The sequence below is a fragment of the Anguilla anguilla genome, chromosome 3 (assembly GCF_013347855.1).
Source record: "Anguilla anguilla isolate fAngAng1 chromosome 3, fAngAng1.pri, whole genome shotgun sequence".
NCBI lineage: Eukaryota > Metazoa > Chordata > Actinopteri > Anguilliformes > Anguillidae > Anguilla > Anguilla anguilla.
The window spans coordinates 45,876,705-45,896,368 of NC_049203.1; the positions used below are offsets into that span (position 1 = coordinate 45,876,705).

General features: G+C 38.3%; 1 long non-coding RNA gene across 1 annotated transcript in view; it reads right to left on the reverse strand.

The window, feature by feature from the left end:
- LOC118223426 overlaps positions 1-19,664 on the reverse strand; it is a 96,464-nt gene that overhangs the window by 1,438 nt on the left and 75,362 nt on the right. The window contains exon 2 of the long non-coding RNA XR_004764437.1: positions 14,152-14,252. This is a non-coding gene — a long non-coding RNA (uncharacterized LOC118223426). The remainder of the gene's footprint in view (positions 1-14,151; positions 14,253-19,664) is intronic.

The following is a 19,664-nucleotide window of genomic DNA, read 5'->3' on the forward strand; positions in this document are numbered from 1 at the left end:
CCAACATTCACACTATCATTACCCTTATGTGGAAGGTGCGAACTGCAGGCTAGACAACACAAAATTAATCACTGTGATTGCCTGATAGACAAATGGTGTTGAATCAGTTTTTTGAGTCTAGTAGTGGCTATATACAAGATGTACCCTTTTATAGATGGAAACGAAATTGAAAACACCAGGGTAGGTTTCCAAACTGACATGGGAAGCAGCTGTGGCTGGTCTCATTTGCATAGCATCAATCAGCAGGATTTTGAATAGGCTATATTTCAATATGGTGTTTGTGATGTAGCAAATTGCTGTCCTCTTGAATTTTGCTAGGTTTAGGTTTTTAACTTACATGTAACAGTTTTGAGAAGACTATGCAAACATTTGTAATATGGGCTGTGTTACATACTGTACAGTTTGCTAGCGGTTGAGTTTGACTGAGAAAATAATTAAAGAATTTTGAAAGCTGTGGTTATTGAATGCATTTTGTATCAAAGCAGTGAAAAATCGTTCATACTTTGGTCCACATAGACTGCTGTGGGGCATGTAGAATTTCAAAAAAGTGATTGAGGTATTGTAACCAATTGTAAGACAAAAAAAACCACAATGAGCTTGTATTCCCAAACCTCATTTGAGTTAAGAATCAAAGGGGAGTCATACATATGCTGCGATGACATGATTTTTTTATGCTACTGTTTAGCTTTATATCTAGTTTCTTTTGGTACTACCGGTATGGTGAAAATAAAATCGGAAATGGTTAGTGAATACCAGAATGGCCATACTCTAGGTGAAATCATCGGACATTACCACTTACTGCTTTTCAGCTGGTGTATCCATTCACTCCAAGCAAACAAACACCGAAGAGCTTCGTGGAATCCTTCGTGCTTTAATACTGTGTAACATGAATTAACAATTTGGGCTGAACTGTTTCAGGATTTCATTCCAACTTCTCCCCTTAATTGTTTCTGTGATACAATCATTTACTGGATCTGAACTTTTTAAACTTTGAATGTGGCCTGATAAAGGAATTAACCAGCACTATATATATCCAGAATAAATGTTTTGAATAAAATCCAGTATACACATGAGTACTCTAGGACTGAATTTTGATATCCTGGGTTTGCAGCTGTAATACAATAGCTAAATAAGAGAACAAGTGACTTTATAGCCTTCTTCATTATGGGTTATTACAATTCAGTTCATGATTTAGCCTATTGCTGGTTTTAACTAACTTATGGTACGCGGTATGGAAATCGGCATATCTGTCAAAACTACAAAAGTCATTTTCCGTTCAACTATTTGAATATAATTGCCAGTTATCAGAACAACATCATTCACATTAGCAGCCTGTGCACATATGAGTCTTATTAAGCAGTGACTCATAATTTGGGGAGTAGGTTCAGAGTATGAGGTAATACCATATTCCAGCGTTTATCATGAGCCCACCGATATGTCTTGAACATATTCTGCTTGGGAACAAGCTGTCGACAAACATGCTGACTATTGCCAGCTGGATAGGGTGACAGGGAGACAAAGCACCGAATGGGAGGAGTGGCCACATTTAGGCTAATGCAATAGCACTTTCTCCTGGCTTCGGAATGTATATTTACATGAAATTAATCATTGTCAAAGAGATAGCCCTTACTTTTTTATTCTTTATTTCTTTATTTATTTTCAAAGCACACTGTGGGTAGGTCAAATCCTGCCAGAGGTTTAAGTGTGAAATTTGTGGGGCATAGTTGTTATAATCATTATCAAGGTGCTTAACATTAAATGCTTTGGTTTAATATTTTGAAGTCTTTACTGGCATATAAAGCAACAAGCAAAAAAATAACTTTGTAGGAAATCATGGACACAAGGGAATATAAGGGAACATCACAACATCATGACCTTTCCTGTCAGATGCCAAGCGAGATGAATGAATACATGTGACTGAATCACAGGTCGAGTGTGCTGGGCCTCAGAGGGAGGGGGGAGGGGGAGAGGGGAGAGGGGAGGGGGGAAGGGTATAAAGTCAGAGGAAGGGGCACGTGCGAGGATACGTCAGTACAAACATGCTTCCCATTGCACCGATGGGTTTCCTTAACCGCTGAAACACTACGTTCCATCGGGAACAAACAGGCCTGCTGTTAGCTGACACAACGCATCTGTGACGGATGGCTTAATCCGAGTGCATGCTCTTCTTTTTAATGGCAAACGTAGCCTGAAAAGCTTCCTAGCTGTGTTTAAGATAGGAGGAATTTAATAGTGCCACACAGAACAAGTTGGTAATTGGGAAAAGTTTGGGCCCTGTGGCTTGACTAAACATTCAAAAGATTCTTTAGTTTTCTTTCATTTATTATTCCCTAAGAGGAATGCCAATACAGTTAATGAATGTTATACCAAAACAGCATTTAATGTTCAGTCCTGGTTAAGATCGATTCCTTAGGATCTACCAGCTTCAAAAGAAGTGAAAGCAAATTTAAAAGAACGTAGGCATGTTTTCAGCATTGTAGAAACATACCTGGCCAGTGCAGTGCTTCCACCTACCCTTGTAGAAATCAGTTTCTAAAATCAAAGGAAATCATTACATTTCTCTGTACATTAATGTTTCAACATTTCTTTTTTTTCCTTTTGCGCCTCAGAGGCCAAATTCCATGCAGCACTTCCATCCTGAGACTAGCACAGAATAGAGTCTTTATGAATTAGTTATATGCATGTACGCAGTCCTTAAGTTTTTTATATTTGTGTATTGCACTGGGACTGCTAAATTGCAGTTTTTTTCGCTTCCACTTTGGCCTCCACGTGTATTTATTTCCCCTGTGGTTCTCTGGCTGAAATGTCCAGCATGCTTTCCTGACATTTACTTTACAATAAAGCATTTTCGCATCTAGCTCTCTTTAAAACTTTAGACTTAGAGGAACTGGGTTTGTTAATTTGCTTGATGAATGTAGTGAACACAGGGGAGTGTTTTCATGATGGCTTGTTTATAGTATATGATATGCCATACTGTTATTCAGGAAAGTTTCTACCAGAATATACGATAAAAAATCATTCATGGCATCTCATCTCATAGGAAAACCTGCTGAAGATGTATTATGATAGAAATTGATGTTTTCATGTCAATGTACCAAGTTAAAGCCTAAACACCATAAAACTAGTTAGCTGGTCCATAGTTTCAATCACTAACTGGGCACATTTTTATCTCAACAAAAAAAAAACTTTCAATGAAAAGGCATTTTACTTGACCCCGTGGTCTGGGAATATAGGTTATTATTGAAATACATTATCACAGCCCATTCAGTTCCTCCCACTTCAGAGGTTACTACAAGCCATGTGAGGTTAACGGTCACCCCTGTTTTAAACAGAAGATCTGAAAAGGAAATTGAGTTTGCTTGCATTTCTCTAAGAGAGAATCCACGATGAAAAAAAAATATTAACATGGTATTTCAAATTATGCTTGTCGAAGAGAAGCTACAGACCTAAATAAATGGATTCTCTCTCAAGAGCACTGATGCTTTTAAAAACAGCTCTGAGTCTTTTCACACTTGAAGAGTCTTCATGCGGTCTGCTGTACTCTGGGAAAATAGTTGGTTCTGCTGCCAGATAAAACATCTTTGTTTTTTCTCACTTTTATGCCTGATTTATTGAAATCCTTGGTGGTGCTTGGATATCTCTGAAAAGGCACTCCGATGTAAAATGTGTCCTGCATACTAATATAATTAAAGTTATGTGGGCTGGGGGTTGTCAATCAAATAAATCTGCATATACTGTACGTACTGCAACCGTTAAGAACTTATGTCCTTCAGGAAACAACAAATGCTGATCTCCTCTATCTCCTTAGATCCTCCTTTAATCACTGTATAGAGCGTTCATCTGCATTAAATCTGACTTACCACATTTCTTGGCCTGACATTCATTCTTTCTGTTAGGCTCACGTTGTTGTGAGCTCCTTCTAAAGCTCTGTGCTGATGATGTCAGTGAGGGATTTAAGATATTCCCAGAATTTAAAACATGAATGTTCCCCATACAAAGCATAAATAAGTAATGTGTGTGCATGTACACACCCTATCGCTAACCTACATATCAGTTCAACGAATTGGAATTCATTTACAGTGCAGTCCATAAGCATTTTGGACTGTGACACAAGTTTTGTTGTTTTTGGCTCTGTACACCAACACATTGGATTTGAAATGAAATACTGAATATGAGTTTAAAGTGCAGACTCAGATTTAATTTAGACTTTAATTTATTAACACCCATATCAGGTAAACTATGTAGGAATTGCAGCTGTTTTTATACATTGTGTCCCCATCTTAGGGGACCAAAAGCAGTGTGCTGTTGCATCATTAGTTTATGCACAATAAAGCTAACAAAATTATGGCCATTAATATGTTGGTATACCCTTTCCTCCTGTAACACCCTCCACTCTTATGAGAAGGCTTTATACTAGATGTTGGTGCATTGCTGCAGGGATTTGCTTCTATTCAGCCAGAAGAACATTAGTGAGGTCGGGCACTGATTGGGCGATTAAGGCCTGGCTCACAGTTGGCTTTCCAATTGATCCCAAAGGTTGAAGTTGCATTTTTAATGAAATACAACACATACCATTTTGTAGAGTGTACAAAATGGTATGAATCAAGTACAGTATGAAAGTGACATAGTGACATGGCCGTGGGTAGCACTGTTGCCTCACAGCAAGAAGGTTCAAGGTTCATGTGAGTCCTGTGATGGATTGGCAACCTGACCAGGGTGTATTATTGCCTCTCACCTAATGCATGCTGGGATTGGCTCTGGGATAGGCTCGCAATTGAATACTTTTTCAACTGCCAAAAAAAAAAAAAAAACCGTCAAACAAATCACTCTCTCCAGGTTGTAGGCATAGATGTGTCAAAGACTAAAATAAAGAGAATACTCTACCAGCATAACCTCAGAGGGCTCACTGCAAAATGCAAACCACTGGTAAGCCTCAAGAACAGAAAGCCCAGGTTAGAGTTTGTTGAAAGTGTATAAAAAACTGTAGAGTTCTGGCGCAAAGTTTTCTGGACAGATGAGATGAGTATTAACAAGTACTAAAGTGAAAAGTGTGGAGAAGAAAGAACTGCTCCAAAGCACTCCACTCATCTTTAAAATATGGTGAAGATAGTGTTATCACTTGGGCATAAATGGCTTCCACTGGAACTGGCTTACTTGTCTTCATTGATGAAGTGACTGCTGACAGCAGGGTGAATTCTGAAGTGCACAGAAACATTGCTCAGACCAACCAAAAGCCTTATTGGATGGCACTTCAACTTAGCAGCACGATGACCCCAAACACACTGCTAAAGGAACCAATGAGTTTTTCAGGGCCAAAAAGTAGAATGTTCTTGACTGGCCAAGTCAATCACCTGACCTAAATCAAACTGAACATGCATTTCAATTGTGGAAGACAGGACTGAGGCAAGAATCCACTGAAACGAACAGGACCTGAAGGTGGCAGCAATGCAGGCCTGGCAAAGCATCACCAGGGAAGGTAAGATACCCAGTGTCTGGTAATGTCTATGGGTTGCAGACCTCAGGTAGTCATCAAATGCAGAGGATTTGCAATGAAGCATTAAATATGACTAAATTATTTTAAGATTGTGTCAATTTGTCCAGTTACTTTTTGTGCCCTGAAATGGGGGGACTATGTATAAAAGGGTAGTAATTCCTACATGGATTACAGGATATGGATGTAAATACCTTAAATGAATGCTGACAGTCTGCACTTTAAAGTCATATTCACTATTTAATTTCACATTCAATGTAGACAAGCAAAACAACAAAAATTGTGTCACTGTCCAAATATGTACAGACTGTGTGCATATGGTAGCATTGAAGCATTGAAAACGGCAGCAGAATGAAGAAGACCCTTTTTATTTCCTACTCTGATGATTTATGTATTTTACACTGTTGTGAAGATTTGTTAGCTGTCAGTAAATATGTGGGCTTATCCAAGAAATTCATGGAACACTGATGACCAAAACAGCTTTTGTACAGCCTTGCGGCTAGTTCTGCTCAATAATTTAACACAGACAAGGAAGCTGAAATAAAAACAGAGTGTTTCCTTAGTTAGAGTGATTTTGAGAATGTGATTCACGGTCAGTGAATCAGTTATCATATAAACAAAGTCCATCATTTAAAAAAACAAAGAAAAAAAAGCTAATTTACCTACAATACAGTGGATTCTGGAAGAGAAACAGCAGATGAAAAGAAAATCCACTGGTAAATAAACTCTAACAGTTTATAAAAGGGAAAATATGTAGCCTACTATATTAGTGTAAAATGTACTCTCTCAAAACGTGTTTTACACTGAACATTTTTCTGCGTGTAACTGAATCAGCCTACCGTAATGTATTAGTGGGTGTTCTTTTGCTATGTGAGTAAAGCTGTTGTAATCTTAAGTGACAGTAACGAGTAACTCATCCTGCCTGAACACATAAGCGTAGAGTTCGGGGGGGACGCAGGGGATATGTCCCCCTCAATATTTAGAACACGTGCATGTGTCCTCCCCAATAAAAACATGAAAGAAGCATTTCCACCATAAATTGCAGAAAAGGCACAAATTGGTGCATAAAAATTCACCAGAATGCAGGAAATGAAGTGTTTGACGCTCAGAATGTCCTGGGGTAGGACCCTCAGACCCCCCACTTAATGTGTCCCCCCCAATGTTCAAACGAAACCTATGCTACTGCCTGAACAAAACAAACCTGTAAACAAAATGCTGAGAACAAACTGATTCCATGTTCTGATTTTGTATTCATCAGATTTTTCCAGCAGCTGTTTGTGCCTCCTTGTGATATTATATTCAGCTGATATCATATTTAGCATGCAGTGGGATGAAAGGAGAAAACCAGTCTGTATTTGGGGTGACATCACTTAACTGCAGTTTCATCAACAGTGCATTCATAGCCACCAAGACTATTTATCAGTGACCATGTTTACATGCAAATCATTATTCTGATCTTATTCAGAATACTGACGTATTCTGGTTACAATACAGCCCATGTAAACACCTTATTTCGAAAAGCAAAACCCGATTAAGCCCTTATTTAGAATATGCTAGAAATTTCACAAGTTGCCTATGCTGCTAATAATCCGAAAATGAAAACCACGTAAACACTTTGTTCCATTTATAACTCAGACATGGTCCGCACACCCATTTGCAAGGGTGTCTTGGGTGTTGAAATCAGCCAGCGAGTTTACTGTAAAAATCCTGTGGCAAGCACAAGCCCTCACTTCTGGACAGATGAGAAGAATTAAACCTTGTGCAATTCATGGAATGCAGAACAGATCTAAACAGCGATTTGTTAAAGGCTGCAGCAGGCAAAATGAAAGATGCTGAGTTCAGTGGAGCCACAGAACAAAGCAGACACAGGTGGAAGCTGAAATGTAGCCTATTTTAAGTAGGGCTGTCAATGCTAACGTGTTAACTCATGCGGCTCATTTTAATTAGAATTATTAATTACAGTACAGTTGTTAAAGATAGGATAATAGGAAACTTGTTCTTACTGTAGGTCTGCACTTATGGGGACTGCCACAACCAAAATAAATAAATAAATGTGATTAATTGTATTTTAGAAGTTTAATGCATTAAACGTCTACAGTAAGACAAAACCAGCGGTTCACATCCAGCTCATTTTAAAAACTTCATGCGCATGGAAAAATTACATGGGACACTGTCCTTTAGCGCTGACCGAAGAATGTAAAGAACATATTCAGCTAGCCATGTAGGGCATGCAGAAATAAGACTGGGCTTTTTTTCATGGTGCAAAAAAAAAACGCATAATTGGAGTTTGATCATAAACAGTATATGGATGGTTCTTCATAATATGCTGGGCATGTAAACATGATCAATGCAACATAGGAGACAAAGAGCAATGATGGTGCTTATTGTGGCATCTCAGCACTATACAGAGTACTATAGGCCTACATACTGTATATAACATGCAATTGGAAATTACGGACAATAGATGCGTGACACAGGAAACAGCCCGTGACACTATAAACTGTCAAGATATACTGTATTTTCAAAGACGAATCTAAATAACAGAACCTGCATTTTGTTCTCCATTTGATTTACACACAGAACACCTGTCTGCCTCATTGCATCGCATTGTTTCAATCTTAGATGCCTATAGCATCTGTGGAGCCAGGATTTACATCGCTTGTGCATGACCTCATCCTTTGTTAATCTTTGCACTTTTTTACTCTGTTTAAGTTGCATAAACATGCCTGATCATCCTTTCCAACCGCTGGTTTTCAGAAGCGGAGAGCGAATAATTGCGATTCTGATTTGACAGACCTTGGCACAGCTCACTGAGTTGGGAATAGGCCTACGTTTGTTCTCCGCGAGCTGCGGGACGTCTCGCGGCAAGACCTGTCAATCACGACGCGAGTTTGCGGGTAATGTGCTTATGAGGAGTTTTGTAGGGCAGATGTTGGACTCCCTGGAGCCTTGCTCTGCTCCAGTCAGAGTGCATGCCTGAGTGACGTGTCAGATCCGCAGCATAGCTGAAGGATGCGTTCTAGCTGGACAGGAAGAGGTCTGTATTTTACATATAGGGCATATACAATTTAATATCCAGACAATAGCATAACCTGGAAGGTATATGTTGGAATGGACTTGTTGGATGGGCCTCGTATTTAGAACAAGGCAATCCTCTCTTCACCACAATACTCCTGATAAAATCCTGAGATCAAGTCACTTATTTCAGTGACAAATCTAAAGCAGTAGACCTTTGTGGGAAAGAAGGAATAGAGTTCCCTCAGTGTCATTGTGCAACCAAAGGACAGTGGTCAATGTAGTACATCACTCCCACAGTGGGCCAACCCAGTCTTCAGCCACCAGCTGCTCAGACTGAGTGTAACAACAACAACTTCAGACCATCAAAGAATAGAGTAGAAAATCATACTCTATTCTTTGTGTATGTGTGGCCTACCAATTAAAACATGCAGATTAAAGGTTTTGATGGTTTCCTCTTAATTATTATACATTTTTAATGTTAATTAATTTGCTCATGGTCAATTAAGGAGGAGACCCTTGATCCTCTTCAGATGTAGATAACCTAGAAAGGTGGAGAAATAAGAAATAGCTAACACCACTATTTCAATACCTCCAGTACTAAAGCAGGGAGCTGTATCTGTTGACATTCTTATATGGTATAATATTTTAAGCAAGATATTAATTATCTTTCTTACCAAAATGAAAACCTCTGATAATGAGAGGCAACATTATGCTCAACATATTAAATAAACAATCAGACAAAGAAAGAATGTCTGCAAAAACAAGTAGCTGTTTTTAACAGGTTCTAGAAACCCCATCTTAAAGCTGGAAATAATTATAATGATCTCCTCATGCAGTATTATAAAACATCAGGACTTAATCATAGTCTAAAAAAAGGATGAAATATTTCTGTAAATATAAGGCCAAAACACAGAATGTCAGGGCTATGGTTATTGGTGGTGGTAGAACTAAACATAACACATGATGTCATTAATACATGAGTCATTCTTTCTCTTCATAACAAGAAGTATTAAAGATAAATCTAAATTATCTTTTTATATTGTTTTATGGTAATATTGATAATATAAATTTTAACAGCAAAATAATACATGATTAAATTCAAGATGGAACTTGATATAGCCTAGGGCCAAGATGGAAGTCGAAGTAGGTAAAAACATAGTCTTTAAAAACAAGCAAAAGTACTCCTTAAAGCCTAATTATTTCAAATTAACTAAGAAAAAATGGCCATCCAGACTTCTGGGTACAGGAAGTGTTAATAAGGGTTTAAAATCAGCTGAGCATAAAATGTATTGAGACATGTAGCAAAGACATTAATTTTGGTAAGGCTACTTACTAAGGCTAAAGCTAACTAAGGCTATTAAAATGTTTTTGATGTTTTATAAACTATACTATACTATATAAACTACTATGTCATAACACAAAGGCAGTGTAGACCACCCATTGACAGTGTCGATCATGCATTTTAATCTAACAATTAAAGTTGGATATTGACCACAAGTTTATCCTTCTATGAGAATAAGAATGAAGGAATGAACATTTACATTTTGCAGTTTGCATTTACACTTTCCTTCAAGAGGTTTTTTTTTGCAAAACAGAATTGGAGCCACACAAGACGATTCTGGCCTACCCATAGTGGGGCTTGCTTTCCATGTATCTCTTGGCGCTGCAAACACCCGTGCCAGGTTTCATAGCTTTATTTGAAACAGTTGTGGAATTACTGTATTTGCATTTTGGTGATAAGCCAGGCCCATTGCAAATTCACTGCATCGTCATTCAGCCATTGAATTAACCACTAGAAAAGTAATAGCCATATAAATGTATGCAGTGTAAGATGAGACAGAATACCAATTTTCCTCCAAATCAGTCAGATTTTCTTGGAGAAGCAAAAAATATTTTTTTGGGTCATTGAGCCAGATTTTTTCCTCAGGAGGAGAGGAAGCTAACCACCAAATATTCTGACTCCAGAGAAAACATGGCACAGGGACTGGGTTTGTTAATGTCAAAATTTTGTCACGTGCACTACAGCGCCACCAGGCATCCAATCTGCGCCATCATTTAAAACAGCGTTTCCCAACCGTGCCGCGGCACTCTGGTGTGGCGTCAGGCAAGGTCAGGTGTGCCGTGTGAAAAATCCTTTAAAAAAATGTTTAATGTTGGTAATGGCGTTTATTTTTTATGCTTTTGAGAGTGGCGTGCCATGAGATTCTGTAAATTTGGAAAGTGTGCCGCGGAAGGAAAAAGGTTTGGAAACGCTGATTTAAAAGATCCAAGAGTTCAGCCATCCAAACAAGCATACCAAGTTTGGTGATTCTGGGCCATTCCATCTCATTCGAGGTGAGTGGGGAAAAAAATAATCTTAACAAAAAATAGGGTTTCAGCAGAGAGCTGTTCTGTTTGGCCCTCTAGCAATATCATTCCAGAAGCTAATAAAACCTGATTGGCCTGGTGGGGAAAATGGTAATTCACAAGCAGTAGAAGAAATAAAACTTCAAAAAATTTGGAACACATTCGATTTCTAAAACAAAGGTTATTAAAAATGATTCTGTTGAAGGTTATTTTTTATAATAAAATTTTTTTTCCTTCCTTTTTCCCTTCCAGATTCGATGGATTTTCCAATATCTGGCAGCCCTGGTCCATACCGACGGTCTTCTTCACCATACATCACCACTGGTGATTACACTGCACAGATAAACGGCAGCTTGGGAGTACTATCAGGAATTTTTAGTCTTCTCCCAGATAGAAAATTAATCAACAATAAACCATGACAAAAATACATCTGTCTAATACATGGACTCATCTATCTTTTCAGTTAACCCCAGCTGCAAAATAAACTCCTTTTGAAATTCTTTTCACCAGGAGTGTTTGGCTTCCGCATCAATATGGCCTTGAGCACAGGCAATGCTTTACAGCCAACATCTGCAGATGAGGAAAATATGAACTATGAAATATTAAAGCTTGGGAAAACAGTTTTTATACAGAGAAGGGTCAGAAATGTCTGGTTTGAAAGTAGAATATAAATATAATGATGACACAAATCCCTAAAGAAGATTGTGACCTGTTCATACATAGAACAAAAGGGTTGCTTTAGATGGGAGGATAAATACTGCATGTGATTATGAAAACAAGGCTATCAGCAATTAAATAGGTGCTGTCTTTACTGATCCTATTTGACTGTCTTCCACCTTGAAATGTGTCAGTAAGTCTTAATCATAATAATCTGTGTTGATATTGAACTTTGTGTTATGAATCATTCTGCAAAGCTACTTTTGTTGCTACATTTAATTTCCAGCACAGCTTCTGAATAAATATAACGCTGTTTAGATTTAAAAAGGCTGGCATTCGTATTTTGCGAATTTATTTTCAGTTCACATGAACTGATTACAAATTATTGCATGTAATTTCTAACAGAGGAAATAACAAATAAAGACCTGCAGTGCTAAAATTTGGAAAATATAATTTAACATTAAATTGCATATTTCTCCAACAGTAAAAACTAATTTGGTGATAAAGTAATATTCCTCTGGAGGATGACAGTCTACAAATCCCTGAGGTCATAAAGGAAACAGGACAGCCAGAACCAGAGAAGAATGTATGAAATTATATTTTGGCTGTTGCCGAGACATACACAGCATTATTCTTACTTTATCAATTATTTATGGCGAGTAAGTGTTCTGAATTGGGGACACATAAAAAGAAACAAAAATGCCATTCAGAAAAGTAGAGGTTCTGGGATGGGTAGGAAGTAGAAGCACATTTCATTCTCATGCTCACTGCTGTGCCATACCAGTGAAGCAGCGGCAGCCTCAAACCTGAATCTGGGTTCACTGTAATTGGATGGAGACAGCAGAATGCAGTGGCAGCACACCTGCCGTGTGAATCACAAGGCGTTCTCACCGGAGCCTGTCTTAGCAGTTGATTTAATGCATGGGAAAGCACCGAGAGCTTTCATTCATGACAGACCCCACAGTCTTTCAGAGTTCCTTCTGAAGCAGGTCCAACTCAGTTATCATGTTGTCAAGTATTTTTTTATGAAGACAGTACTTATTATGACAGCCTTAAGAAAACTCAAACCCTATCTGTTTTTACTTTTATTTTTGAGGAAACGCATGCAATCCATAATGTACACAGAGCAGCACATTCACATATGTCATCTTAACGATTTATTCGCTGCATAAATCCCATTATGATATGCAATTTAAAAGCAAATTGATGACACTACAATGTGTACTTTTTACCGAAGTAGCAAAGATGATTTTTAGGCAGACTTAAGCACACGGCGACATGTTCAATGTAAAAAAAAAACTTGGTCTTGGCTCTGAGGACACATACTAATCATGGTACAGATAACATAATTATACAAATCCTGCGGGACATGAAAAGCGGGATTGTAGATGATTTAATGAACAGAAATCCTGACAACATCAGCTCGCAGCACAGCTGTTTACGCGAAAAACTGTTTCAGATGTTTTAAAAATGACTGACTAAAGAACCGACCTGTTTTCAGTAAACTATAATGACTAGCTGTATTTGCATGTACTGTACCCTCATCCGTTCCAGATTGACTTATTACACAACCTACCACAGATCTCTCTCAGCAAGGAATTACGCAGTTTCTATCTTTCACTTATTTTTCAGCAAACTCTAAGCTTGTTTGCATCTAATGGAAGTAAACATGCACTGCTGATCAGTTGTGTCTGACCAGTACTTCTTACCGCCTAGTGGACACAGACATCTGCAGTGTGCAAATGGGCTCCTTGATAACAAACTTGATCATGAATACCAATTTAAAGGTATAATGTGCCTCAGCTGTTCTGAAGTCAAGGCTCTGTTACTCCAATTTTCTACCCTGTTAGTTGTCGCATTAAGTGCTCATATTGCTGTAAGGATGAAATGCATGTATCATGAATTAATTTGGTAAATCTAAATCTGAACTCCCTTCTCAACAACAAAAGAGACAACCTTCATCTGAATGTTAAAGGAATTGTGAGAATAGCTTCAGGCTATCTTAATTCAGGTTCAACTGTGAGACCAGGGACATGTATGAACCACATTTTGAATTATAACTCATCTACTGAATTTGGTGCAGGACACAACTGTGCTGTTAATAACTGTAATGACCTGGATGTGTGCTTATGGTGTTACTGCATTGTCCAATGGGCATGATTTTTGTGCATAAATAATGCACTCAGTGAAGTGGTTGCAATATAAAACCCTATACAATATAAAACCCTCATAAAAATACAATTAATGAAAGGTGAAATTATAAGATTAAAATAATTTATAAGATTAATAGTAAACAGCACATTCCTCAAACAAACGCACAAGCTGGCAGAACTTGTGGGGCATTGCTAACTGCCCCAAATAATGCAAGCACATTTTAAGTAGGAATCTGGCTCCATCCTACCTCTCAAAACTGCTTTGTCAGCCGGGCTCATTTATAAACAGGCACTGCCTCTGCCTACCAAAGCCTACCTTATTTTACCTGAAATGCAGGAGAGCATTTCCACCACACACAGGGTTGGGACATAACACACATAACCTTGCAACAAAATATAAAATATATAATAAAGTTGCTAAGCAGGTGAGTGATAGTTGTAACCCACACAAAAAAAGGTGGCAAGCAGCTCATTTTACTTACTTACATGAAATAGATGCATAAATCTGCAGGTGCACACCTCAACCAGATAATCACAGCCACAAATCCCAATGATGCGTCCCACCAGATTACAGCTAAACAGTGCACCTGCAGAAAAATAAAGGATGAAAAGAGCAACCTCAGTATAATGTCTTTTTTTACCATTTGCACTGCTTCAAAAATGCCAACGCTGCCATAACTGATTTGTGTATTCCACTGTCTTAGCACCTTAAAACTAGGGCCCCAATGGGTGATTAATTTTACTGTTGAACCAACAAATGCGATGGGCATGCAGAAATCATAGTTTTTAATATATAAGAAGTAATAAGTAAAAACAGTCTATACTCACAGAAACATATTCAGGGCCAGGACACCGAAACATTAACAACTAGCTTACCAAGATTGGTTCTATTTACGCAATCAAATAAATGAAATGCTCTCATTCACAATTGTTCAATAAAAAAAAGTCTGAAAAAATATGGGGTGCTTACAGATCCAGATTAAAAGGTGCAAAGGAATGGGTTTGGAACAACGAGTCACAAGAAATAGAAAACTTACAGATCAGGAAATACAGGCAATGGTAAACAAGGTGCAGCCTCATAATGCCATATTATAGAATAGGAATACCACTCCAACGGAGGGGGATACAAATTTGGAGTGACATCACATACAAAATGTATTCATTAGGTATAATAAAACAAACAGTATAGGGTGTAAAGAAAAGACGGCATGATATTAGGCAGCATACAAATAGAAGAGAAGAAAACTTTATGAGAGCAAAAGACAGGTGGTGGTCCACCTAAGGAAAAATATTAACATCAATAGAACAACAGGTTGAATATTCCTAATGAGCAAGTCATGGGGTTGGAAGGAATAGATGTGAATGACCTTGTGATGGGAGAAAGCCACGGAGCATCTGAAGGACAGTTGTTTCAGGACTGCATTTTTATACCAACTGCTAGCTGATGACTTAAACAGAACCCTGGCATCCTTTCAATAATAATAATATTTCATATTAATTATTCTGCTCACATTCAGAACTCGGGCCATGATGCACTGCTCATTGCAAACTCAACTGAGTGAAAATGTTTAAATATGGTCTATTTAACTATTTTTTGTAGAAATACTGTAAAAAACATAAATACATTTTTTTTAAACTATGTATCCAGGACAGACGTTAAAATAAAATTGTAACTTAAAAAAAATAATAATTGGGAAATGTATTTCAAAAATATTTTTTCAGAAACCTGTCACTTTTGCACTTTGGCAAATCCTTTTTTTTCTCAGTTGCAGCCAGTGGTGATTGACTTTATAAAAATGCAAATCCTTTTGGGCTCTGGGCAGTGATGAGCCAGCTAACTTCAGCGTGTGTGACTGCAATTTACACAATCCATGACAGCACCTCATCCCACATGTTCCTCCAGCAAACAACCAGGAATCTTTCTTTAATTGTGCTGGCTTCTTTAAAGCCCCAAGAACAGGCCGTGAATTATAATTTAATTGAATCGTTCTGTCCCTGCAGCAAAATTGGCTCAAAGTAATTACATGTAGAACACACAGATGAATTCTCCCAGAATCCAAATGAAGCAGTTCAACAAATAATGACTATCCTTAGCATCAGGAACATGATGTTCTAATTCAGGTATTCATATTATGGTAGAAGTTTAGAAAAAAACTGTCCCAAACATATCTTAAAATAACGTAATATATAAAAACTGATTATACCTAAAACACTACAATGCTGCATTTTTAACTGGCATGACTAAAAATATGATGAAGGCTTTGTTTACCCTTCCATATATAGTTTTTTTTTTTAATATACACTCACCGGCCACTTCATTAGGTACACCTGTTCAACTGCTCGTTAATGCAAATATCTAATCAGCCAATCACGTGGCAGCAACTCAATGCATTTAGGCATGTAGACATGGTCAAGACGATCTCCTGAAGTTCAAACCAAGCATCAGAATGGGGAAGAAAAGTGATTTAAGTGATTTGGCACGGTTGTTGGTGCCAGACGGGCTGGTTTGAGTTTTTCAGAAACTGCTGGGATTTTCACGTGCACCCATCTCTAGGGTTTACAGAGAATGGTCCGAAAAAGAGAAAATATCCAGTGAGCGGCTGTTCTCTGGGCGAAAATGCCTTGTTGATGGCAGAAGTCAGAGGAGAATGGCCAGACTGGTTTGAGCTGATAGAAAGGCAACAGTAACTCAAATAACCACTCGTTACAACCGAGGTATGAAGAAGAGCATCTCTGAACGCACAACATGTCGAACCCTGAAGCAGACGGGCTACAGCAGCAGAAGACCACACCGGGTGCCACTCCTGTCACCTAATGAAGTGGCTGGTGAGTGTATGTATAATTTCTTTGGAGCATGAAGCTTTCTAGAAACTCCAAATAAATTGTTTCCAATATTCAGTGCATAAATTAAATACATTTGAGAGTATATGGGCTTATGAAACATGTACAATTTACTATAAATCAGTTTGCTTATAAAACATGAACAATTACAACATTTTTATGACAAACTCTTATTTCAGTAGTTTAAAAACTAAACATTTGAATCAGCTTATAGCTTTTTGATGCATTCATCATCAATGAAGCATTGTAATCATTGTATTGTGACATGGTGTACAAAATGCTGAGATCTGAGTGAATCATTTCAGTCATCTAAGTGGAAATTTTCCATCTACCTTGTGGCAATGATAGAATTTCCATTTCAGAAATAATTAGTGCACTATCCTTTGGGACATCCATGATCAGGATCACACACACACACACACACACACACATAAACACGTACATGGTGCTGTACCGTAATGAAATATAAAGATGCTTTACAGATAACATTATGCTTTCAAAGAGCATGGCCCAATATGAAACATGTATTGCATCATTACATTCCAGGCTCCATGTCAATGCTCAAATATAATTGTCAAAGTCAAATTAATTTAGTGCTAACGAAGTAGGTCTTACAACAATATATTATTAGTGTGGCACTGGTCACTGTTTTAAAGGCTTGAAATGCTAACTCGTGCACATGCATTTTAATTTTCATTCCACAGATATCGTAATCTTAATAACCTCTCAAATAATGAACAAATAATGAACCTAACACAACAAAATGAATAACACATTTTACATGATTCCCAGTGCCAGACTTATTTTGTCAGTTCAAAGTTGCTGCTTATTGCAGTTTTCAAGGCACATCAGGAAAGGCAAAGTTCTTCTGGTTTGTTGGTTGCATGAGCAGCAGCAGAGGGCCCCATGCCAGATGCCTAAGCGTAGGCAGGGCAAAGGCAAATGGAAGCCATTTTATTTTCTCCCTGTGTTCTCTGAGCAAAGGAATCTTTTCCAGGTCACCGGTCTCACAGCTGAGTTGCCTGCTGTAAAATGCTCATTCTAAAGTAAATCTGGAGCTTAAGGATAGTGAGGTCACTATTCATTTGTGTCATCTGGGGCCGAATCTGTGTGTGGTTTACAGCCTTGAAACCATTTTTGACTGTTAAAAACTGTTCGGGGCCATCTACTTGACATGGCCAGAATGACAGTTGTAGGGCAGTGTCTTTATGGAAACAGTAGGTTCCTCTGAGGACGCTCTGTTGGTATTGACCCAGGGCAGGAATGTTGATGCATTCTAAGGCAGAATGCACCTGTTCAGTAGGCCTCATTTGTCAAATGTGAGCCAAACGAATTGGATCATAAATGCATTTATGCAAACAATGCGGGATTTATCAAAGCGTTTGCAGGTCAATTCATTTGTAGGATATGAACAGATTTAACAAGTGCTCTAGACTGTTCGTATCATGTACGTAAATGAAAGAAAAAAAACACAGTTGTAACGGTTGTTTTCAGTGTTTGTGCTTATATTATTCCATTCATTAATTTTTTTATTTAGATTAAAAAAGAGCTAAATTATTTGAATTACTTATAAATCAATTATTATAACTGACATCACTGGCTGCTTCTCATTTGAGGATGGAGGATGTGTGGCTTCACCTTCAGTTTGTTTCCTATTACGTGCGGATAATGTCACACATCCTCCGAAGAAAAACGACTTCATAATTGCCTCCATTCATTTCAATGGGAGTCAAGTTTTTGCATTCGCAAGGCATGCTGGGATAGCTGACGATGCGAGGCAAGTGGGCGGCACAACCGTAAAAACAGGAAACAAGGTGCGATAACCAGATTAAAGATCCAATGTGTAAACAGCCTCCGATTAAAAACATTTTTCTCCATTCCATATAGTTCTGTTACGGAGGACAAGTTAATTATTGCTGTGTGGGGATTTCCAAAATATACGATTGATAAACAGTTAAGGAACACTGTTTTAAAAATGAGAAACATGCCCAAAACCAGCTGATTGTGGGAGACGAGAGTGATGTCAGGTGATTTAGTCAATCATAACACCCTTGCTCGCATTTTAACAAATGGATCTTGGGCAGTTCCCTTTGGCCTCCTCACTTCACATTACATTACATTTATTTGGCAGATGCTTTTATCCAAAGTGACGAACAATAAGTGCATACTGAAGGTAATTTCCTTTTGCCATCACTCTGATACAAGTGAACCTTGGTCCCATCCATCCACAAGACCTTTTTCCAGAACTCTGCAGGCTCTTTTAGGCCATCCTTTGGAAACTGTAACCCGGTCATCCTGTTTTTGCATTTAACTAGTGGCTTGCATCTTGCAGTGTAGCCTCTTTAGTTCTTGAAGCCTTGCGTGGAAAGCAGTCACAACCACATCCATGCCAGCCTCCTGAAGAGTGTTTCCAATCTGTGGGACATGAATTTGGTTGGTATTTCTTCATTATGTGAGATTTCTTCAGTCATCAACTGAAGAGATCTTTGACCTACCAGGCCCAATTACTGAGCTCACAAGCGATCTCTTTAGGGACGTCCCGATCCGATCATTGGATTGGTATCGGCTTCTGATACCGCCATATTAGGTGGATTGGATATCGGCTAGGACATGGCCAATCTGAATCTATTCCTGTCTGAGACTACAACACTTACTATGCATATCAATTCTTGCCTGTAGCAAAGCTTCGCCTCTGTACTTTCTGACTCCTTTTATGCCAATTGCCATCACTCCCGTGAACAAGCACTGTCCATTTGCCACCATGAATGAGGCTGTGGTTTATGAAACAAGTTGGGAATCTGCTACGATGTCTGCTGTGTAAAACTTATACAAAGTCCAAAAGCAGCCCTATGGCCACTTGCACCATCTGCAATACCAGTGTTTCAAGGGGCGGCATTATCACAGCTTCTTACAATAGGTCTACCACACATTTGATAAAGCATCTGAAGAAACGCCACTGAAAGGAGTACGCCGACTTTTCGCAGTGGTTTTTTTTTATCTTTTATTGGAATCTTCAAGCTTGATGATAATGCTTATACACTACTTAAAAGTAGGGCTGGGCACTATAGCCTAACATACTTTTAGGTAGGCTATTAGCTACCAGTATGAATTCACGCAGCAGTAAGCCCACAGTATGTGGTTTTGCAGTAGATCGGCAA